Source organism: Dermacentor albipictus, chromosome 1, assembly GCF_038994185.2.
Source record: "Dermacentor albipictus isolate Rhodes 1998 colony chromosome 1, USDA_Dalb.pri_finalv2, whole genome shotgun sequence".
Classification (NCBI taxonomy): domain Eukaryota; kingdom Metazoa; phylum Arthropoda; class Arachnida; order Ixodida; family Ixodidae; genus Dermacentor; species Dermacentor albipictus.
The window spans coordinates 418,737,114-418,761,672 of record NC_091821.1 but is presented as its reverse complement, the minus strand read 5'-3'; the positions used below and the strand labels follow the sequence as shown (position 1 = coordinate 418,761,672).

Here is a 24,559-nt window from a genome sequence, read left to right as displayed (position 1 = left end):
TGGTTCGATGGATGAGGTTTCCGCCCCTGAAAAAAATAGTTTTGGCAAGTGATAGCAGCATATCTTACAGTCTTAATTACGCTTGTCCAGCAAAGGGACTGTTTACGAACTGCGCGAGCATCCTAAGCAGTGTTAGGTGCTGGATTACATATATCTTGTTCTATACACCGCATTGTCCAAGCATACGGCATCAGTGGTTATATATCTATAAATGTTGTGCGGCGTGACTATGCGAGGCCCTGTTGCGGCGTTAGCCCGTTTTCTCTTGCTTTTTCTAGAAAGAGCATGATAACCGAATTTCTTTTTCGGTTGTGTTCGTTCCGTTCTCTACGACGCACTCACACGCATTACGGAAATTTTGTCCTCAAAAATAGGCATCGCATTCTTTTTATGCGATCCCTCATATATTATGGCTGTATGCAGGCCAAAAAGGCGATGCCGAAGCGCACAGCTTACATATGTACCGTGCTGGATCACCAACCGCAGTGATCGCTGTGTTGAGCAGCGCCATCGGCGTCATGCAGGAAGGCTAGCGTAGACATGTGGTAATTTCAAGCCTACAAGACTTGAAATGCGCGAGAACGATGCCGGTGCATCACAAATATTTGATTGCGCCTGCCGCTTAGATGTTTCGTGGTTGCCTTAGGTTGGCCGTGCACGAGCATGCGCTCTTATGCTTTATGTTTTACTCCCTACGCCAAACGATCAGATATTGAGCAGATTTAGCATTTCATGCTGCTAATACAGAGACACCGGTTTTCTTTGCTGAATTAAAACCGATATAAGCAAAATAGTTCACAACACACACCAACACCGCGACTGACAATGTGCGTACACCGCAGCTGATAAAACGCGTCACATTTTCGCGCCCCCAAAAGATATTTCCGCCTATTGTAGTTAACGATGCATCGAAAGGCTTCCCTGACGACCTTATATGAACGGACACGGCGTAAATTTCACAGAGTACGATCTAAAACATCAAGAAACCGTTCCGCAGCACGCGACAGCAATACTTTCAAGCAGCGCCGCACCGGATCGCCCAAGCCAGAGAGGAGGAAAGGCTCTCCGCGCGCCCTATCCTCCTCGCCCGATGAAACGGTCTCGTTTAAAAGAGGCCTTTATCGGTTCAACCGGGTCGGAGACCAAGACGGAAAGAGATAAGACACGCGGCCTGGCGTTCCTCTGGGTGCGATACTCATTGGGACAAACCATGATGCCCCGAGCTCGAAGCCTGAGCAACAACGAACCCGCGCGGCTAACAATGCGTCTGTACCTTCGACGCTCTCGCCGCCCTGCTTACTCTGAGAGGTTATCACGACGACCAACAAGCGCACGGCGGAACGCACCGCACTCGTTCTGAACGTTCTGACACCTGCTCCCAGCGGGGGAGGACCGGAAATTGGCGCTACAGGAAGTGGGCGACTCGGAGCAGGGAGGCGCTTGAAATCCGCGTCCGAGAAGTCAAGTGGCTGAGCAACTCGCATGCGTCGTGCACGTAGCCGGCAATGAACCCTGTGGTCGTAAGGCTGCTTAGCACAAGGAAAGCTTTGCACTCTATTATTATGCGAAGCATACTAGCCGCACAACCACGCTCTTCCTTGCTGCGCCGCGCGCGGCCGCGTAGCTACCATATGACGTCATAACAGCTGCAAAAGCGGAGGCTCAACTCGTGCGCTCGCTTGCGGCCGCGTAGCAACATAGCCGGGTCTCGGCTCGTGCGCTCGCCTGCATGAGTTGTTTCTCCGTCTAGACGAACCAAATATAGCCAAGCAACAGCAGTTCACCAGGCTAAACAGTGGTTCAACAACTAAAATAAAAGCTAGTATGCTTCGCATCCTGGGCTTAACCTTAGCTAAGCCACAGCCATTTTTTTGTCTTCAGAGAGAAAAAAAAAACGGATACAAGATATACCGATACCCTGTCTTTATGAAACATGGATTCAAAACATAAAATTGAATAAAGAAGTCAGAAATGTACGAGGGTCTGAGGCAAATGAAGAAATTAAGCGTAGATAGACGCCGATCATGCGGCGCCGATCATGCGAAACGATGGATGAGTGAGTGAGTGAGTGAGTGAGTGAGTGAGTGAGTGAGTGAGTGAGTGAGTGAGTGAGTGAGTGAGTGAGTGAGTGAGTGAGCGAGCGAGCGAGCGAGCGAGCGAGCGAGCGAGCGAGTGAGTGAGTGAGTGAGTGAGTGAGTGAGTGAGTGAGTGAGTGAGTGAGTGAGTGAGTGAGTGAGTGAGTGAGTGAGTGAGTGAGTGAAACAAGGAATATCAGATACGCCGACAGACCGATCAGTGTTAACGACCCGAAGCAAAGTGTTGGTTCGAGCTACATTCGGTGACCCGCGGCAACGGATTAACAGCACAAGTACAGACGACAAGGACAAATAGAAGCGAGAGGACGAGCGGTGCCCGGAGCTGCCCTGTAGCAACATAGGTATGTATATATATATGCGAGAGGCACCAGCACATAGTGCTCATGTTTTCGACCCCTAACGTTCAATTATAGTGTGCGCGAGTAGGTCAGATCACGGACGTTTCAGCCGGAGATCGCACCCCGCCCCCCTCTCCCCCCCCCCCCGCTCCGAGCTCATCAGCAGAACGCCATAACCAAGAGGTCAGTGAGAACAAACAAACAAACAAACAAACAAACTAAATATTTATTCCATCAACTTGATATACTCAACATACAAATTACAACTTATTTACTCATTATGGATACTAAATGCCCACGAGATAGCCGCATTGAATTCCAGAACACAAACGCTCAAGCTCGCAAATTGGCAAGCCATGTTTATTCCAAGCTCCGATCTGCATGGACCCACCGCAGCCTCACTAACGATCCCAGACGACCGCGAAGTACAATAGCGAAGTAATAAAAAAAAAACAGGACACTATACGCACGGTTGGCCCCTGCGATAAAGTAAAACACTCCGCGTAAAACGCCATTTCTTGCATGAGTCCAGTCGACGACAACCACATTGTATTCGAGGAAGTAATCGCGACACTACGGCGTTCATTCACCCCACGTCCGGAAGAAGAGCCAATAAGATGATAATAAGTCGACTGACGCGCGCTGCTTGTTTGCGCAAAAGTTGCAGGCAGGCCCCGGTCAAACTCTACAGCAGGCAACTTCGACTGAGTTAAGGCAAACGAGAAAGACAACGATACAGAGAGAACAAGCAGCGCTCCCGCTGCACTTTCGGGTTATTTTCCTTTCAAAAGACGTTCACCGGCGCAGAAGACGCACAGCTGGAGGAACGTTTATAGGAAGCGCGGGCGGTAATAATCCAAGAAAAGCGCAAGGGGAACAGAAGAAATTCGGAGAAACTCAAGCGTGGAATCAGCCAATAACCGCGCGGGAAGAAAAGAGAGAGAGAGAGAAGGTGAGGGAAAAAAAGGAAGTAAGACGTCTATCGCAAGCTACAGCTGCAGAGCTGCAGAAAACAGGCGCATCTGCCGGCCGAAACGGGCAACCATCGATCTAGTAGCAGCAGATGTACAGAACATCTCTTCGTCCAGTTACATAACCGGCCCAGAGCGCCAGCCCGATGAAAGGCGCAGCTACAGTGCGGTAGCAGAGATGCTAGCTGCCGGCCCTGCAGCTTCTGAAGACTCGGGCCCACCCAGCAGCGTCGACGTCGTCCCGTCCGTGTAGCCCCGATAAAGACGAGACCCGAGCGCTGAACGAGATCGGGAAGGCGCCCGTGCACCTCGGCCCAAACGCCAGGATGCCGGGGCGTAACACGATTTGGACGGGCCTAGGACGAAAGACGCGCAGGACAGCGATAGAGAGAGAAATATAATCATCAGAATAAAAGCCTACACGATAAAGGGAAGAGTCGGGAGCGCGCGGGCGACGAACAGCTGGAGGAACGCTTCAATTTTCGTTCCTCCGGGCCGGTGGGCACGTGCTTTTTTTTTTTTTCTTCACGCTATCGCTTCACAGCTGCCTGCCGGCGCAGTTCCCGAATTCGAAGCACGTCGCCGCGGAACAGACGGCGGCGCGTAGCCGCACGTGTGCACCAGTCGCTTTCGTGGGAGTTGGCAACAAGCACGGCGCCGAAAGCACCTTATACATGCAGAGGAAACGTGTGTGGCCAGAGAGAGAGAGACGTTTATTTCATTCTGGTCACCTGTGCGGGGCTACTGGGTGTATTATAGGGTGGTGGCGAGAGGCTGCTGGAAGCGGGGGTGAGGGGCCGCGACGTTGGTGGCGTCGACTCTTGATTGGGCTCGGTCCGGCTGATACTCGCCTCGGTGACAATGAGGGAAACTTGAAGGTGTTGCGCGTGTCGCGAAGCCACATTACCGTATAGGCAAGGCTGTGACGCTGACGGCGAGGGGGCTAATTAGCCGTTGATTAAGTTGGTATAGAAGCGACGCCGTTCGAGCACGAGTCGCTCTCGGGCGCAAGTCTTCTAGCCGTTGGTGCTCATGCTGAAAGAGTTTGAAACTCTCCCTCCACTGCAGCATCCGAAGACTCTGGATCCCCCCCAGGCAGCGCAGGGTAGGCTCCTCTTTGTTTTAGAGGAGCAGCGTGGTTTCGATAACTGGGTCAAACGCAGACAGCACTGGTTCGAGCAAGGAACGCCGCGCCGCGGTGGGGCAAATAAAAATGTGTTTGAAAGCAAAATAATCAAAGAAAAAAATTGATTTTGCTACAAGGAAGAACAAGCAGAATGGATTTTTGGACAAAAAGGGGCCAACAGCAAGATGTAATGAACGTTCTCACTACGTTAGTACTACGAATTAGGAATGCTGTTTTAAGCCAAGGTGCCGTGGGCGGCCCTCGCGGGCGACCAAAGACGACTTGGGGACCCACGCTAGCTAGTTTTCGATTTTTGGCCATTGGGTCAACACGACCGCAAGAATCTAAGATCGACTTGGGTTCCGCGCACGCGCACTTGCGGCCATTATTACCTTGGGCCCCCAAGCCGCTTGGGGACCCGATTCCAGCACTCTCTATGAACTTGGTGGAAAGAGGCACGCACGGAGCAGTTTGCGCAAGCGCATTTCTACGCCACATTTGTCAACTGTATACATACTCTCTTTTTCTCCTGCCTGTGCGGAGGCGTACGCGCTATACAATGTAGCCAGGCCCCGGCCATGCCCCCGCAGCACTCTTCAGTGGGCGGGCCGCCCACGCAACTATGTACACATGTACGTACGCAAGGCCGTTATTTCGCGAGCACGAACTGCAAAGAGAGGCCAACACGCGGAGGCGACCGTGACGGGCTTTGTTTCTTTCTCCGTCGCGCTAATGAGGGGCCACGGCCAGTGCGAGCGTGGCCGGCGTCGCGGTATCGAACGCGCCGCGCCATCCTGTTCGCGACAGGTCGTTTGTATACACACGAACGAAACAATGCGGCGGTTGACGGCGAAGAGGAAGGGCACTCGGGAGTCGCGCTGCACGACACACTGAAGGCACGAGCGAGGCTAATGAGAGGGAAAACGCGGGTTACACGATCTACGGAACCGCGCGCGCTAACGACTGTTGTAACGTGCGACGGGAGACGTTCGACTAGTTCGCAGAAACATTAGAGAGAGAAAAAGAAGAAGAGAGAGAGAGTGTGTGTGTGTGTGTCAAGCGACTTGTACGACACGTGTTTGCGCTCCTGTCTGTCTGCTCGTTTCGCGTATCACCGGAAAGCTGTCTAACCGGGGGTCGAGGTATAGCAGACAGCGACGCCAACGAAAGGAAACCGCCCTAGCCTCAACAACGCACCAAACAGATAGCATGAGGGGGAATACAAACACGAGCAGATTTTTCCATACACGTTAACTTCGTTCGTTCGCCGCGTGTAATTAGTTAACCTCTGCAGGACGACAAAGTGAAAAAAGACAGAAAGGCCGCCACGATGGCTTAAACACACCGCAGTTTCGCTGCTGATTAAGAAAAAAAAATGATGACGAGATAAGCTGCAGTTGAACATGTATTTGGCTGCCCTAAACGCGTAAGGTTCAGTAACGACAGCCGGTTGCGCGACGACACAAATTCCACCCAGATTTCAGCGAGCCGTCGAACAGATGTAGAGACGGCTCATCTGTCGGGAAAAACGTTCCAACGTATGGAATTTCTGATATCTGCAACACAACATTTCTCAATTTGAGTAGAACCTTTTTCGTAAGCCTCCAGGTTTCTGCCCCGTACGTGAGTACTGGTAAGAGACAGCTATTATACACTTTTCTCTTGAGAGATAATGACAACCTGCTGTTCATGATCTGAGAATGCCTGCCAAACGCACCCCAGCCCATTCTTATTCTTCTGATTATTTCCGTCTCATGATCAGGATCCGCCGTCACTACGTGCCCAAAGTAGATGTATTCTCTTACCACTTCCAGTGCCTCGCTACCTATTGTAAATTGCTGTAATCTTCCGAGACTGTTAACCATTACTTTAGTTTTCTGCAGATCAATTTTTAGACCTACTCTTCTGCTTTGCCTCTCCAGGTCATTAAGTATGCATTCAATTCAAGTTTATTTGCATCTATACATGTACAGATGACAGGAGTACAGACAAAAAGCCAAATGAATTCGGCTTGACGGGGTCTGTACCCCCTACAAGAGATAGAAAACATTGCAATTGGTCAAAACATTGCAATCGGTCCCCTGAGTTATACTAAGCAAGGCAATATCATCAGCGAATCTCAAGTTACTAAGGTATTCTCCATTAACTTTTATCCCCGATTCTTCCCAATCCAGGTCTTTGAATACCTCCTGTAAACACGCTGTGAATAGCATTGTAGAGATGCATTGAAGGTGCATAGCATTGCATAGCATAGCATGCTGTTAGATATGGAGCTGGTTCCTGCGATTACTTCGAGTTCCCCAGACCACGTCGGATTGCAGCGCAGCTAATTGAGGAATGCAGAAGCAGGAAAGCGCATTCCAGAGAAGCGGCCTAGCAAACAAGTTTAAGGCATCAAGTTCACGTGCCAACAAGTTCGTGCACCGCCGGGATTTGCAGGTGGGCGTCGGACAATGGAGCAGGTGCAGCCCTCCCCTTCTCCTTGTTCGAAGTGTATTGCCAGTCTGCGATGCAAGACCGCAGCAAGCCGCCAGGTGTGACACCACGACACGGGCGCCTACCATTGGCTGAAAGTGGCGTCATCGGAGTGGACTCTCCCATTGGTCAAACATGACGTGACTTACAGTGCTCAGAGGGTTTATAAGAAGCCTTCCAGAGAGACCTGGGGATTCTGGGACATGCCCTGATTCCTTGATTCACCTCTCTCGAACTTCTTGCCGCGGGCCGCAGCGTCCGAGTTGCTGCCGGCCCGTAATGAATGTACTACTGTTAATTGACGCTCACGTACCCTGTATATAATGTAGAATAAATCACCCCCAAGTTTGTGGGTTTCATCCCGGAGTCCGTCCTGCCAACCCCTACATCTGGTTGGCAGCGGTAGGATCGCCTCCGAATGCATCAGCTGGTGGCAGCGCTACGAATCAACCTTCGTCGAGAGAGATCGTAAGGAACCGGGAAGAGCGAAGAAGAGAGAGCCTTCGTCGAAAGAGGTCCGAAGAGACTGGGAGTATCGAAGAAGGAGCGAGCCTTCGACCCAGGGAGTCCGGAAGGAACCGGCAACAGCGGACGAACGAACCGGATGGCAGGGTGCTGCAACCGTAAGTGAGCGCGTGGTTTTTTTCCTTATGATTCGCCAGACTCAAAGGTTGTGTGTTCAATTTTGATAGTTCTGGGAATCGGGAGTTTGTTGCATTGTGTGTTTGCACAAATTAATTAAGGAAAACAGTTTTAACCACCTGTCGGGGCAGCTGCCATGGATCTTAGAAGGTTGACGAGGTTAGACTTGTTGTTGGTGTGCGACGATTTGGGAGTTGAGGCGGACGAACGGATGAAAACGCCAGCTATCATAAAGGCGATTAATGATAGTGGCAATGATGATAAAAGCATTGAGCTTGCTTGGGAAGTGATACAGGAGCCACGGGAGCGTGTGCGTCGTGTACGTTTGCGAGAGCGTCGTGAGCTTAGGAGTGAGCGTCAGCGTGAAGAACGCGAGAATGAACGGAAGCAGGAGCTTCAAGAACTTACTCTTAGGTGTCAGCGTCACGAACGTGAGAAGGCACGCGAACGTGAGCGAGAGGAAAAGTATGAGAGAGAGAAGGCAGCACTGATCAAAGAGATACAGTATTGTGATCAGTTATTGGCACAGAGACAACGGCTGTCTGAGAATTCTGTAGATAGTACAGAGCGAAAAAATGAAGTGTCTAGCGGACTTTCGCCAGAAGCCGACGAGAAGAGTAGTGCCTGTGAGATTAGCTGCAGATTTATAAGTGAAGGGAAAAGGCTAGCCGCTAACGATGCCTTAGTGGCAACAGAGGCCGTTAAAGGCCGTAGTAAGAGCGACGAGGTGCTGTGCCAACAGATGACTGTGGAGACAGCTAGGCCAGCTGCGAACAAATTGGCACAGTTACCGAGCGTGTGCGTCGCTGGTAATGTTAGCGAGGTTGCTAGCGAAGAAAAGGGTACTGTTGACCCGACAGAAGCGAGCACCCATGTCAGGTCAGATCTGCGTGCAGAAGTGAAGTGCGAACTGAGCGATGCAGTTGAGAGTAGTTCTCGGGATGGCGAGCTCCGTAGTCCACGAGAGAACAACTGCATTGTCCAGGGATCGGTGCGGCTCTCCGCCAGTCTAGATAGCCTAGAGAGGGATGATTCAGTCGTTAATCATTCGGACTGTGCGCGTGAGACAGCGAGCGATACCGACGGGCTGTGTGCCGATTCACAGCGTGAGCTGGGCAATGTAGTAGAGGGCAGTTCGCAAGAGTGCGAGTTGTCTTACTCGAGTAAAGCCTACTGCATTGTGCCAGAGTCGGTTGAGCTGTCCGCCAGTCGAGGCAAAGTGAGAGTAGATTTAAATGTAAATCACTCAGACTGTGCGGGTAAGAGGCCGATCCGGGCCGACGAAATGTGTACCGGCCAGCACGAGGCACGAGAAGGCGACATGAAGGCTAGTGCAAAGAGAAAGCGCCTTAAAAAGAAGCGCGGTAAAAACCGAAAGTCGGTAATTAATGTAGCGCCGCCAAAGATGGCGAGAAACCCAAAAGGGCAGGGCGCGAGGAAGAAGGTGCGGTCGTCTAGGACGATGTTGACGCATCCAAAATGGTCGAGCCACCGGTCAAAGGGGGACCGCGAAGAATGTTCTGCGCGGACGCGGACAAAGGGCACGGGGCAGTTAAGCTCCTCGTCGTTCCGTAGTTCTTTTTATAGCTCAGCGTGCAGTTCGAAGAAACGCAAGGTGGCAGGACGAGACCAGGTGGGGAGTAGCGACGCGGTCAATCGAGTTTGTGTTGAAAGCGGGGCGCGGGGACGCAAATTGGCAGGAGACCGTAACGTCTTGGGGGAGCTGATAGTGAATCAGCCCTTTTGTTGTCTCTCGGCAGCCAGAGTAGCTTTCAGACCACGTCCACCCCGGGTTAGACTCAAAGTATGAGTCAGACATAAGCGTTTGGAAAGGGAGGCCAAGAGAGCTTCCGTAGTAAAACGTGTTATTTTGTTTGTTATTTTGAGCATCGGAAAGTTTTCGCGATTTGAGGCTAGGATTTCTTTCAATATGTAAAGGTTTGAGCTTTGTTTGTTTTCGTTTGAGAAGCTCGAGATTTGAAAGATGAGGTTTGTGTAAACATGTAGTCTCGCGAGATGTTCATTAATAAGTAGATAGGCTTTTTTTTTTTTTGTTTGTGAGTAACCTAAAGGTCAAGGTTATCGTCGAAAGGCCTATGGTAAAGCGCGTGTGTTATTTAACCTTCTTTCTTTTTAAGTGTTTTTGAATTTTGCAAGGTTAAGCGCGTAGATTTTCAGTGAGTGCCTGATTTGCACGGAGAAGCGTTCTTAGTTCCATTAGCGCGTGTCCTGTGTGGACGGAAGGAAGCAGACTTTATGACTGGGTTGCTAGTGTGTGTGGAGGGCAGCCGTATTCTGACTTCTTTAGTGAGCGTGCGTGGAAAGAGTTAGTAGAAGACGCATTATTTTAAGAGTTCTGCGGAGTGTGTAAGTCCCGCAAGTTTAATTGTTCGTTTATGTCACGTGTCCTGTAGGACTTTCAGGAAAGAAACGTGAGTAAGCGTGAATGAAAAGTTTGCCTACAACGCAAGTACGCGTTTTGTTTAGTGACCACAAGGCTAGTGCGCTTGTGATTACGTACTTGTGAGGTTGACCAGATTGTTCAGTGGCACCAATACGTGTGATAAGTACGCCACTGCGATAGATTGGAAACATGCTGTTCGTGTAGTTAGGCCACTTATGTTATGTTCGGCTGTTTTCATTTGTTGTTTGCATCCTCGACGACCCTTTTGTTTTGCAACAACAATAGTGCTCTGGTCTTGTCGGCATTCGGGGAGAAATGGATAGCGGTTTGGAAGGGTGGTTGGAACTGTTTTGTCGAAATTGGGGAAATAAAAGATCAGGGTTGATTTTGACTCAGTAATAGTCTGGCGAGTCAGGGGTGAAGAGCCTGCGCTTACGCGTGGTGCAGCGCTGTGCTGTTTTGTTTGTTTGACGTTTGTTCTCCAGGGCCCAGGATCCCGAAGTTCGTCAAACGTGGCTCGACCCCAGTACCCTGCAGCTTCTATCAGCGTTCCTCATGGCCAGCGAATTGATTTCACCGGCCATTCAGAACAACCGGGGCGAGGACGAGCTGTTAGATATGGAGCTGGTTCCTGCGATTACTTCGAGTTCCCCAGACCACGTCGGATTGCAGCGCAGCTAATTGAGGAATGCAGAAGCAGGAAAGCGCATTCCAGAGAAGCGGCCTAGCAAACAAGTTTAAGGCATCAAGTTCACGTGCCAACAAGTTCGTGCACCGCCGGGATTTGCAGGTGGGCGTCGGACAATGGAGCAGGTGCAGCCCTCCCCTTCTCCTTGTTCGAAGTGTATTGCCAGTCTGCGATGCAAGACCGCAGCAAGCCGCCAGGTGTGACACCACGACACGGGCGCCTACCATTGGCTGAAAGTGGCGTCATCGGAGTGGACTCTCCCATTGGTCAAACATGACGTGACTTACAGTGCTCAGAGGGTTTATAAGAAGCCTTCCAGAGAGACCTGGGGATTCTGGGACATGCCCTGATTCCTTGATTCACCTCTCTCGAACTTCTTGCCGCGGGCCGCAGCGTCCGAGTTGCTGCCGGCCCGTAATGAATGTACTACTGTTAATTGACGCTCACGTACCCTGTATATAATGTAGAATAAATCACCCCCAAGTTTGTGGGTTTCATCCCGGAGTCCGTCCTGCCAACCCCTACAATGCATAGCATTGAAGGGAAAGTGCTGTCCAACAGCGATAGTTCTTTCATGCGAGTGTTCTGTTTGATTGGTTTGCTTGGTGATTACTCGAGTGAAACGGGGTTTGTTTCGCTTTCCATGTAGTACATCAAATGACAGTGAGCGTGCATATAGCATGCGACGTCGTTTCAAGTAAACTTCAGCTCGCGTACTCGGAACTCGTCCATTGTTTTATTCCTTGTGTGCGTGTCAATGTGACCCGCAGTCGCACATGCAATAAGGGGACCAACCTGGGGGCGCCGAATGCAGATGGTAGCTCCCGCCTTGTTCCTCGGAATATATCGTTCAGGTGGCCGTGATGTGTCCGCTAGGGATGCCTTATGGTGTCCATGGCAGCAGAATCAACCTTATAGCAACCATGCCCTCAACTGTCTTCGATTCACCCATGGCCGCCATTTCATCCATACAGATACTCAGCCAAATCACTCACATAAAAATTCGCTTAAATAACAGCGCACGTCGCTCATGACCTTGTAGAGCTTACGTGTGCGTGTGCGTGCGTGTGCGCATGCGTGCGTGTGTGTGCGTTTGCGCGTGTGTGTGCACGTGCGTGCGTGCGTGTGATTGCGCGCATTTGTGTGTGTGCGTGTGTGTGCGTGTGTGTGTGTGTGTGCATGCGCGTGTGTGTGCGTGTGTGATTGCGCGCGTTTGTGTGTGTGTGAGTGTTTGTGCGCGCGCGCGCGCGCGTGTGTGTGTGTGTGTGTGTGTGTGTGTGTGTGTGTGTGTGTGCGTGTGTGTGTGCGCGCTTGCGTGTGTGTGTGTGTGTGCGTGCGTGTGTGTGCGTGCGTGCGCGTGTGTGCGCGTGTGTGTGCATGCGTGTGCGTACGTGCGTGTTCACACCTTGCGAAAATCTAGGGTGATAGTCAATTTCATTTAAACAAAGTGCGTATAAGCACACTGCTTCATGAAAAGACAACACCCTTCCCTTAACTTTTGTAAGGGCTGGAGCAAGGTTAGGTTGTTGCAAAGATGCCTTCCAGGCACGACAACGTATCGTTTCTTAATTGAATAACGACCTACACAACACGAAGGAACCTGCTACTATTACGCGCCCAACTAGGAACCGATCCCATTCGGTTCGCATGCCGTATGCTCAGATGTATACCCGTGCGTAAAAAAAAAGCTACTTAATTGTAACATAACAAATCGCAATTGATATACATCGCCGCGCATCTGAAAAACGTCGCGATTTCACGAATGCATGCTCAAGCGCCCTCAGGAACGAACATGTTTGAAAGTGCCAAGTTTTTCAGCAGCGATCGAAATGTAGCGAGAAATCTCAATACGCAGCATAAAAGTGTCCCTGAGACGACGGTTGTCGGTTTGACCCTGTCAGATTTTCCGATCTTGTTCTTGTTCTTTTCTTTTTTGTTTCTTCATTCCGTTGTTTTCTTTCCTTCCTTGATTCCCTGTAGCGCAATAACACGAGGACGTAGCTGAGAAAACAGACACACACAGACGCTAACAACACACAACGAATCATCTACTAAATACGGAGCTACGCGACATGCACATACCCTTGAAGGTTGAGGCTTACAGCGTTTTATAGAGCGTCGACGCCTTCGGAGATATCACTCTGGCGGCTTCATCCTCCGGTGCTAGCCGGAAGACTTGACGCATACCAGGGAAAGCTGCTCTGGCCTGGGTCCTCTAAATTTACACCAACAAGCCGAAACGCTACACCAACAAGCCCAAATTTCTACACCGATTGATTCCCGTGCTTCTTCGTTTATTTCTTTCGTCAACGATGAGCCCTATTCGGCGCTCCTGAGTTGAAACTGGAAAGTGAGCAGCAGTAGCTCGTGTATACATACATTGCGTGCGTGTTTGACGTCGTCTCGAATCTTAATTTCACAAAGTGGCTTCGTGTAGACGGCCCCAGACTGAGGTACACGATCGATCGCGCTGAAGCCACGCGCGTTCCCGCGCAGGCGGACGGCTTTCCCGCAGTGCGCGCCGCGGCTGCGGCAAAGCAAGACGAAGCGGCAGCCCGAGACGAACGCGCCGCTTCCTCCGGAATTTCTTTGAGAATCATTGATTTCATCAATCCCTGATGGAACTTAAGAATATCGGGGATCAGACTACTCGGAGCTTCATACTCATCTCTCTAGCGCTTGCACGCGCCCTTCGCGTCTCGTGTCATGTCCCCTTATAGCGCTAACGTTAAAGTAACGTAAGATACTGTCACGCTGCAGTGACGGTGAAGAACAAGACATAGTGCCCCAAAAAGTGTGAGTCAAGAAATACAACTATCTATGGGCGAACATGGCGTCCAAAAGAGAAAAAAGAAAACGACGATGCGCTCAAATTATACCGATATATGGGCGAGCAGCGTTGCTTGTCGTCGAATCTACCTACTAGACGTCGAATCTAAAACTCGAGGATCAAGTCTGGACGCTATTCGCACACGCGTATACCCGTACATTTCAGAATGTTCGCTGGTGCTCACGTATACGTGAATTCGACGATGCATGCAGCACTATTCTCGTCGCGCGCGAGGTACCATTAGACAAAACCATGCAACACTCTGTCGGTACGCAATCGGCGGCGCATATATATATATATATATATATATATATATATATATATATATATATATATATATATATATATATATATATATATATATATATATATATATATATATATATATATATATATATGAGCAAGGCTACAAGGTAAACTGAGCATGCATTTAATTTCAAGTTTCGACCGGTGGACCGATCTTCATGACATCAATACGTTATCACTGGCGTCAAGCTTCACGTCTCAAGGCTGCGCGACGGGCCGCGATGGACGCTGAACCAAGTGTCAGACTCCCGGTCAACTCCGACCACCGAAGATTCATTAACGTTACGCGCGCATACGTCAAAATACACGCCGCGCCGGTTTCTTTCACTCGGACCTCCTATCGGAAAGCGGCAGCCGCGAATCGAATCCACCACCTCGTGCATAGCGGCAGGAAACCGTGCAGTGTCCGCACCATGAGCGAGCTCCTCGGATGCTTTTGCAGTCCTTATCTATGCCGCATAAAACGGTCCGACAAACGCCTGAAATTCACTTAAAGGGCCGCGATAATCTCAGAAGCCCGCCTGCTGCGGTCCGTAATTTGAGGCTGTACAGGCACGCGCAGCGCACCAACCCTTTTCTCGTCCTCTCGTCTATTATAACGCTAAATCGCTGCAGCGCCGTAGACGCTAAGGCAGGCGCCAGGTAGCCAAAGTGCCGTATATACGCCGGCAGCGGGTTGTAATTGATTGGCACCGACGCTGCACATTATTGACATTCCATGTGGCGCCAACTTAAAAAAAAAATTAAGAAAGAAATCCATCTATAAAGAGAGAGAACTATCTATGTAAAAATATCTAACTGTCTATAAATAAAAATATAGAATCGGCTACTGGCTCGGTATTGCTTGAACTGCTTGAACAGTCTACGGCATTCTATTCTATTGAACTCCACTACGAAGCAACTACGTTGAGCGATCGAGGCTCGAGATCAAATAAAACGACATACCTCACTTTTTTTTTTTTTTGTAGGGGAAGATTAACTGTAGTATCTCGTCGCGTTCTCACTAGCTGGCGCACGTACGTGCTCCGGCCAATCTCGGAAACCTTGTTTTTTTGCGCGCGAACGGGCGCACCGCTGACCGTAATTATATACTCCGTTTCAAAAAACAAAAATGTACGAGTTGATGGTACACACAGACAGCGCCGGCAGATCAGAATCGCGATAGCGCAGTCCTTCCGCCAAGCGTGTATCCCCTCGTCGCGGCTTCGTCTCTTCAGCTTCGAGGACCGTCTCGAAGACCGTCTCGAGTATCTGGGCGCGCGCAAGCTTCCAGCCCAATACGCGTCTATCCTGAAGCGGAGTATACTTTAGTTCACGGTGCTGTAACTTTAATAGCTCTGCACGGTTCTCTCCGAAGGCTTACGATAAATAAAAGACGCGCGTGACTTTCTCTAACGTAACGGGCGAAGCAACGAATGCGACGGCAACATGTTAGGCTATTACACGAAGTGTAAGGCTCGTAGCTGTAGAGGCAGGACGAACTGAAGTAAACGTAAGGTATATATATAAAAAAAAAGCTAGCTATTGTGCTAGGAGCCTTTCGTTTGAGTCGTGCCACCGAACAATTTCATTTATGCTTACTGATTAAAGCCCACATTCTTTCTTAGCGACTTTACCACCATTCCGTATCGGGTACGTTTAATATTTCTTATCTGGGCCGATGCCGGAGCTATAGTGCACAGCCGCGCCAAGATAATCACACCATTTTCAGGTTTGGACTCTGTTATTGTTTCGCACTGTTAATACGCAATTCTGAGAAGATTTAAAACAAAACGCGCGTGCTATCGGTGTTTCGTTTCGTGACATTTGTTCGCGGGCTGCCAGTCTCAATATCGCGAGGAACAATTTTGTCAATAATGTAATAACACTCTGTATGAGCAACCTTAGTGACAAAATGGTGCGGCAATGTAACCCGCATACGTACCGCATGGCATATAGCATACGTATACCTAAAATCTATAAGGAATCTCACGGCAACGACGGCAAGAAAATTCGCTAGGAGTGTCCATCTAATACGCTATCGGTACAAAAAAATGGCTGTGGCTTAGGTAAGGTTAAGCCCAGGATGCGAAGCATACTAGCCTTTATTTTAGTTGTTGAACCACTGTTTAGCCTGGTGAACTGCTGTTGCTTGGCTATATTTGGTTCGGCTAGACGAAGAAACAACTCATGCATTACTTCTTCGCCTTCAAGAGTGGAACGCGACAGCGTTCCCGTCGACCCGCCAAGGGGTGTAAGACAATGGGCTACAGGGCAGCGACTACGCGCCCCGCATTGGACGCGGTGAGCGTCGAGCAAAGCAGCGTTCGGCGCGGCAACGAAATCTGCGCCTGAGCAAGAGACGCACGCCTTAGAAACAGCGCGTTTCTAAGGCAACACCGCATTCACTAGAGGCGCTTTTGTACCGCTTTGAAGCGTTGTACTCGTGGCTCAGTGGTAGCGTCTCCGTCCCACACTCCGGAGACCCTGGTTCGATTCCCACCCAGCCCGTCTTGCAAGAGTTGAGCCAAAGCCACTTCTCCTCTGTCGTGACGTCACGGTGTCACGTGATTTCATGGTCACCGCCGCGCCTGAGGAGCTGGGTTGAGCCCTCGTAATATGCTTCGCATAAAAAGAACGATAGCATGCAAGTAGCAAACAGACGCGACCTGCTTCACGAATAAGGTTCGCGAATGAAGGGACGCACATACACACACGCCACAGCGGCGTCCACTGTCCAGCCGAGGAAGCTCGCTCGAAGGCAGGCGAAGCCCCGCGGCGTGGTTTACACAAGGCGCGAGGAGCGCGCGATCGGCGAGAAAAAAGGAGAAGGTTCTCGCGATGGGTAAACACAGCTGCGCATCGCCGCGCGCGCGTGCGCGGCCACAGACAGCGTCGCGGCGTTTATGGTACGCTGCGCCCCCCCGGTCGAACGCCACGCGGTGAGAAACAACTGGGTCGCACTGTGCGCGCTGCAGGAGTCATGGCGGCGCTTACGTTACGTGGCTCTATTTCCATTTCGCCCCGAGGAGAGAAGGAGATTCTTGATGATGGGAAGGAAAGGTTGGGGTAAAGTGCAGCGCAGTAACTGTCTCTCAGCAGAGGACACCTCAACCGCGCTGCACAGGGGGTAGGGAATGAAAGTAGGGGGAGAGAAAGAGCACCGGAAACAGCAGCGGACGACGCGCTGTGCTCGAGCCGAATGCGAGGGCGAAACGAAACGCCGTGCCGTACTCGAGGCAGGCCAAGGCCTTTGGGCAGAGCAGGGCACGCAGCGTATACACAACGGGCTTCACGCAACGCTTGCGCATGGGGGAGGGGGGGGGGGGAAAGGCGGCGGCCCTCATTCCTTAACGACGCGTGCAGCATCGCAAAGGCACGTACTATTATTATATACGCAGACGTGGCTACAGTCCCGGTTACGCGACGAACTTCACCCTTTTCTCCGGTCAACCTCGCGAGCGCGGGCAGGGGCGCGCGGTATAGCCAAGCTCGTCGGGTGTAGCGAGCGAGCGCGTTGTTCATTCGTGATGCCACGTACGGGGAGTTCCGGCGAACAGTTTCGAGAATTCTTAAAGGTTGCCTGTGGCTGGGAATAGCACAGTTCTAGTTCGTGAGGTGGTCTACTCGAAGCGGCGGGCAGCACTTGCACAAAAAGTTGAAACGCATAATCGACTAATTAAAAAAACATCGATTACTTAACTTTTAACTAATTACCTTATGGCGCATATTGCAATTTACGAATTCTAGCCATGGAGTTCGCAGAACGGATCCACTTGGAACGAATTCTCAGGATGACATCAGTTTCGAGATAATTCCCGAACTTTGCGGAGTAATGTATGGGCGGTTCCAGCTACTCTTGTGCTTGAATGTATAAAACGACGTTTTGTTAAGAAAGTAACTAGAACGCCAATGCAGTTCTCGGCAAATTTCTGCAATTAATATATCGAAACTGGTGCCATCCTGAGAACTCGTTCCAAGTGGATCCGCCTTGCGAACTCCACGGCTAGAATTTGTAAACTGCAATACGGGCCATAAGGTATTTAGTTAAAAAGTTAATCGATGAGTCTGCGTTATTTAGTCTGCGTTATTATGCATTTCAATTTTTTGTGCAAGTTATGTCTGCCTCTTCGAGTAGACCAGTTAATGAACTAGAATTGTGCTATCTGCCACAGGCAACCTTTAAAAAAGTTTTGAAAGTGTTTGCTGATCGAAACACCTTGTATGCGGTGGCACATAAACCCGAAAGTATTAAGCAGCGACTTCGCTGCTCCGAGACGCGCATCACGTGAACAAGCATCCGCACAAATAGTGAACTCGAATACAGTGACGTCATGTTCTTAATTGAACAATAGCGAAATCCGATTACTCTTGTTGATATATAGCATATACGCGTACTGCTTGCATCGAACTGAACGAGTAATCGATTAAGTCGAACCAATCGCAAACCGCTTTCCTAACGACGTTTGGCTCTCTCGTAGCACGCAGTGCAAGTGGCACGAAAGAGCGCCCAGATTGTCTACTTCTCGCGCAACTAAAGTTGCCCTTCTCGACCTTGACCGAAACTAGCGGTCAAGGCCTCACTGACTTTCCCTTTCAAGCTCGAGTCACGCGATCCTATGTGCAAGCGCCTTGCGTGCAAACACCCTTTCCTTGATGAGATACTGCTGGCCAAAATTTTGTTATCTGAAACTCGCTGTGCAAACACGCTGAGCATGGCACTGGTCACCCAGCTAGAGTATACCTGGACATCTTTCGGTATTTATTTTTTCCGAAATATTATAAAAACGGAATAACTTGGATGGTGTACTGAAGGATCTAGCTGCCAGCCGACGAGTTTGCTAAACAAATGCATAATCACATGCTACATGTTCTGTATTTCTCGTAAATTGTCTTTACCTTTAGCTTCGAAAGGGATTACTTTTCGAGAGTTCTTTCTTCCTGTATTTTTTGCGTACTCTTATATGTATACTTCTCGATCGTGAAAAACTGCTTTTCCGAGCGGTAAAGAAGTCCGCGAATACACGCAAAATTGACGCCCGACTGGCCGCACGAGGCACATTGCGTGTATTCACACTCTGAAAATCACTTTTATCTGCCACGTATTGAGCGACAGAAAGCTGTAACGGGAGTTTTTCACGTTGCTCTACAATTTTCTCATTGACACGTTTGAGAAGTTGATTAATGGATAAAAAATAATTAGCGAATTAGGCCGGATGCAAAAATTCACCTGAGTATCTCTAAGCGACGGCAAACAGCATTACCTTCGTTCTGTCCATCCACGTAGCATTTGCATATCTTTAAAGTTTACCCCAAGTTAAGTGACACATGCACCTGCATGTATACCCAGTTGGCGGAGTGAACGCGACAGCCGATTTTCTGTCAACGCAGGCTGTTAAACGCTGGTCAACCATGCGATGGCGCTGCACACGAATGCAATGTATACATGGACGTTAATACAACGCCGATCAACAGTATTTTTTTAGAACGCTCAGAACACCTAAAAGATCGTTCATAGTCGTCAGTGCCGGTCAACGCGGGACCCGAATAATTTAGTGTTTTAAGCGTGGCGCTTCAAGTCGCTACGTGGTAAATTTATCGTGCAGCGTCACGATTACAAATTCTAGGCAGTGAGCACGTAGGCTACCCTCTTCCGTGTTTCCTACCCTCTTCCTGGCTACTCCTGGCTCTTCCTGGCATAGGCTACCCTCATCCGTGTATCTTCCGCGTTTGCCTTCAGCAAACACGGAAGATAGAGGTCGAAGGAAATCAACTGGTAGAAGATATCATGCACTCACCCCCTTCGCCGATCCTTCCAGTATCCGTCGACGCGGCAAGCGTCGCCTGCTGAAGGATCTGAAAAGGCAAGAAATTGGAGAAGCTTGATAAGAAAACCACAAGCAGCCGAATTCGTCGACCCAGTTGCATTTGCAGCGATAGGGATAAAGCACTTATTGCGAAGAACACTGTCGTCAGTTTCCCCAGTGGCGCATGTAAAACGTGACTGCGCGCACGCATGCACATGCACGCGTCCAGAGTCTCCGGTCAAAACTGGAATGGTACACTGAAATAGCAAGCTACCGGTTCGTGCAACTTCTCGAGGAAACCGGCGGAAAGACTGCAGCGGCAGTTAGGTGGTACGGGCTACTTTATATACACAGACGGCCCCAACCCCGCATATGTGGCTCAACTATTCGCGTGCCCCCGTGTGACGTACGCAGTGTCGCACTGAGTGACGTAGTGCCGCATATTCGGCGAGTTGTGGCACGCCGCGCCTTCATTGATCGAGTTTCATTCGGTAACGTTGTCGTGGAATGCAAAGCGTTGCGTGTGCAAAGGCTCGCGTTACCGCGGCTACGCGCATGCAGCATTGCATGCTGCGAGAGACGCGCCCAGCGTATAACAGAGGGAAACGTTGTAATTCAAGGCCGAACGTTACATTTGATTCGTGCAACAAACGGCCACCTCCCTTCGCGTCTGTTCTTTCTCACTTGCAGCGAGCCTGAAACGCAGGCCGAACAAGCACTCTCGTGTCTTGTACCTCGCGGTTCCAGCACACGGCAAGGGAGAAGGAGGCACGAGCCCGGCCGCAACCATAGGCCTCCACCGCGAAACCACCTGCCTTTATTTTCTTTCTTTCTTGCTTGCTTTTTTTTTATCACGAGCGATTTGTTACCGGAGGCAGGTCCACAATGCGCTACAGAAACCTAGCAAGCACCGATCGGTGTGTGTAGCAGTATGAAACGTGACACAAAAGCGTCCGCTTGAACAGCACGAGCGGACCAGCGCACTGGCGAAATCCCCCAGCTTCGTCAACACCACCGCAACAAAAGGAGTCGAGGAAAAAAAAAAAGAAGAAATGAAGATAGATCCGCGAGACGAAATAAAACCAACCAGAGACGCGCGCGCGCCGCGCACACACAGACACGCGCACCGCACTCGGTGCGGACGCGTCAAAGCGGCGGCGAGTGAAAAATGGTCCCGGAGACCAAAAACCGCAGAACGCGTCGTCGCTGTCGCCGCGCCGCGGGCGCCCGACCTATAGAAATCCGCCCGCGCCGAGCCGCGGATTCATACTTCAATCGCGCGCGGATTCTCCTCCACTTTGTCGCCTCGCCAGGCGCGGTGCGCCGCGTACAAAAAGCGCGTTGAGAAACCGCCTTCCATGGCTCCGACCCCTCGCCGAACAGCTTTCGCACGACGTGCCAGCTAATCGACTATACAGCGAGAGAGACGCCAGTTACATCGAATCGAAAACGGTGACTCGTCTGTCTGTGCCCGCCTCTTCCGCCTCTCTCTGCTCCCCATCGGCATTGACAGGTGACCGTCGTCGCGACTTGTCAACACAGCGAGTGCATCGTTTTTCCTCCTAATGGTCACCCAATCCGGAAACGTCTCGCCTAATAGATTTCTCGCGCGAAAATGAGCGAGAATTCCGTTTTTTCTCGCATTTCTTCTTTCCAATTTTTTTTTCTTTCCTACCATGGAATGAGGCAGAGGCATGTCGTCGTCGTCGTGAAGTGTGAGGCGGGGTATAAGCTCGCGTCAGTAGATACACTGACGGTGCCCTTCTTTAAGGAACACGGTCCATTGTTACGTTTACGTGCACGATCATCGACTAGCTTCTTTCACAATAGAGTCTCCATTCTTTCCACGCCGCTCGGAGCGGCACGTGACTAACGTTTGGCCTCCAAACAGCCAGCGTCTGAACTACGTGCACACATTCGAGGCGAGCGAGCAATAGAGCAATAGAGCAATACGAGCAATAGCGAGAGCCGTAAACTGCAAACTCGCGGAATTTCCTTGTGCACAGCTCTCGTGTATAGTCGGAAGACGACGGGGTTGAGAAAAACGGCGGCAGCTTGGACAAGCAACGCCACGGTTTTGGGGCTCGGTGCGACCAAACTACATAGTGCACATGGAAAGTGGCGGTTGAAGAAAAGACGCGCCACGCCATTCAGTAATTCCTGCAGAAAGATTGAAACTTTCTCTTCGTCAGGATGTAGCGAGGATTGCTTCTCGCTCCCCTGATAATGCAAGCGAAATCTGGCGGACCATACCCGAACTATACAACGACACTGAACCGCACGCTCACATTCATTCATTCATTCATTCATTCATTCATTCATTCATTCATTCATTCATTCATTCATTCATTCTTGTCGTAGCGTAAGTTTCTACATATTAGTTTCTTTTTTAATTTGCGATATGAACCAGTTAGCCCAGCAAACGCACTCTTATGCTATACTTCTCTACATTCTCTTCGAAGCCCTGTTTTTGAAGAGTTGGAATGCAGGCAATAGGTATATACAGGCAACGCAAGTCGCACCAACACTTCTAGCGGAATAACAGCTCGACCAATCCCAGACTCGCTGGTGACATTGCGTTTCGTTCGACGCAGAACGACGACAGCCAATCACGGGCAAGAAGCGCGCGTGTCCTGCAATGCAAAAACTTAGAGAGCTAATGTGCTGCTCAATACTACCACGAATTTCAGCCAGCTGACTTCAAGTCTACTGCAAAAGTGCGATCCATCAGAACACAAATCGCGCCGGCATAAGAGACGGCGCAGCGAATGTAATGGAGTCCGTTTCAGCATCATCTCTACAAAGTAATTTCGTGACGCAACCGGCAGTAAATGGGTATAGTATCGAGTTTCGTCCGTTTCGTGGCCGTATACACGAGAAAAAGAAGAAAGAAAGAAACAACAAAGTGAACTGTGAAACAAAGTTTAAAACATAAGGACGAAATGTAGTCCGCCAACACAGTGCGGACGTGTCAAGAAAAGCAATCAGAGAGAAAAAGAAAACCTTGGCCCGCAAGGCGCAGCTCTGCATCATTGATCAACCGGATCAGAGAACCCCGTTCGGACGGTCCGCATCGCAATTTGCTCGAGGCCGCGCACTTCTCCCGAGTTTCCTCGGACTCTAACCTTATATAGGTCTGCGAGACGTCTACTCAAGGAGCTCGCGGATGAAAAAGAGAGAGTGAGAGAGATGGGGGCGGGGCCGAAGTGGGAGCGACGGAGGAGAAGCCGGAGAGCCTTATCTAAGGAGCGCACACCGCGCGTGAAAACGCAGCCCGAACGCAACGGCACGCAACGGTTAGCGCTCGCTTAGAGAGAGAGAGAGAGAGAGAGTTCTGGCTAGTCGCGAGCCGCCTGAGATGCGCGATTAGGCAAGCCGCAACCCTCCGATCCCCGAGTTCATTCCGGAAGACGAGGGAAAAGAATGCGCCGACGCGAAGCGCGACGGAAATCTTTCACGCGTACGTATAACGGTTGTCTCGAAAGAAACCACGCGCGGGGCACCCCCGTCAGCAAGCGAGCGTGCGGAACACGTCTACGCAGAGAGTTCTCACGAGACACTGAGCGCATTCCGGGAGACTAGTAGCGCATACGTGCCGGAGCCAAAAGGACATGCACACCGCGGATGCGAGCCAGCGTGCCAAGCTAGACCACGACGGGTGGGAACAGGGCTGGAGGAGGAGGAGGCCCGGTCACGCGAAAGGAGCAAGCAACCCGACTGGGGAAGAAAGGCGCGGGAACGCCCGGCAACACAAGAGTTGCACCCGTGGAGGACGCGCGCGTTCCGCCGGGGGGTGAGCCAGACCCGCGCAGTAATTAGGTTTCCTCGACTCCCCGAGATCTCGTTGCGCAAGGGTTGAGGGAGCGAGCACCAAGTAAGCGAATAAGTAAGTAGGTCACAGCACGAGCACGGCTGCCTGCGTGACAGAGCGAACAGACGAAGCAGCGAATGAACCAGGCGCGGCTCGTGGCAACGAGACGTACGAGGTCGAGAGAAAAAAAAAAAATCGGAGGACGTCCCCATCCGTCGCAGCAATCGAGTTCTCGCGAGTGAATCAGTAAGCAGGTGAGGACCGTCACCAAAATCAATCTACGGGGTCAAACAAAATAAAACGTCCCCTATACTAGGAGGTGCATAAGGATTGGTTTAGCTTGCACCGTCGTAGCGGCAGAAGCCCACCAGAGTCGCCGACCTTATCCCAACACGCCCTCTCGAGTGTTTGCGCCGCTTTTCGAGAAGGTTCTTTCGGTGCTGATTTGCGCGTCTGATTAGCGAGGAGGCCTTCAGAGAGTCCCTCGACTCCGCCTAATTTCCTTCCGAGACAAGGAAGTGAGACGCCTGAAGCGCCACGCGTATCCGGCGCACCGTTTCCCTCGCGTGCTTTGTTAGCCGCGGCTACAGCGTTGCTTAAAGCAAGGCCCTTCCACACATACGTCAATCCGGTTCACGCAGATGATAATGAGAATAAATGATTGTGTTTCAACGAGACACCGATAGGTGGCGTACAGTAATTGGGCAAGTAATTTACTGCGATAATAACTCACGAGGATCCCACGTAATGGCGAAGGATGACGTAAGAAACAAACTCTTTGAACGTAGGAGGCTAAAGAAACAGAAACAAAGCGACATTGAAATTCGGTTCCACATCCCCGCCCACATCATTCGTACGTCCTCCCAACCCCCAACCCCTCCTTTTTTCCCCTTTTTTTCTGCTAGCTTTACGGGAAATAAGTGCCTCTGCTTCAGCAAGCAACTCGGGGCGCACAGCAATCAGAAACGGCCATGACATACGAAACGTCTTGCGTGCAGAGAAAAAGCTCTTCGAGTACCAAGTCGTTCACGCGTAATTTATTACGGCTGTATCAAAAACAAGGAAGAACAAAACTTAAGAAAAAAG

General features: G+C 50.6%; 1 protein-coding gene across 1 annotated transcript in view; it reads right to left on the bottom strand.

The window, feature by feature from the left end:
- Positions 1–24,559, bottom strand: part of Pgant5 (polypeptide N-acetylgalactosaminyltransferase 5) — a 343,624-nt gene that overhangs the window by 249,823 nt on the left and 69,242 nt on the right. Inside the window, exon 2 of the mRNA XM_065429901.1 lies at positions 19,654–19,711. The gene's annotated coding sequence lies outside the window, so the exon portion shown is untranslated. The remainder of the gene's footprint in view (positions 1–19,653; positions 19,712–24,559) is intronic.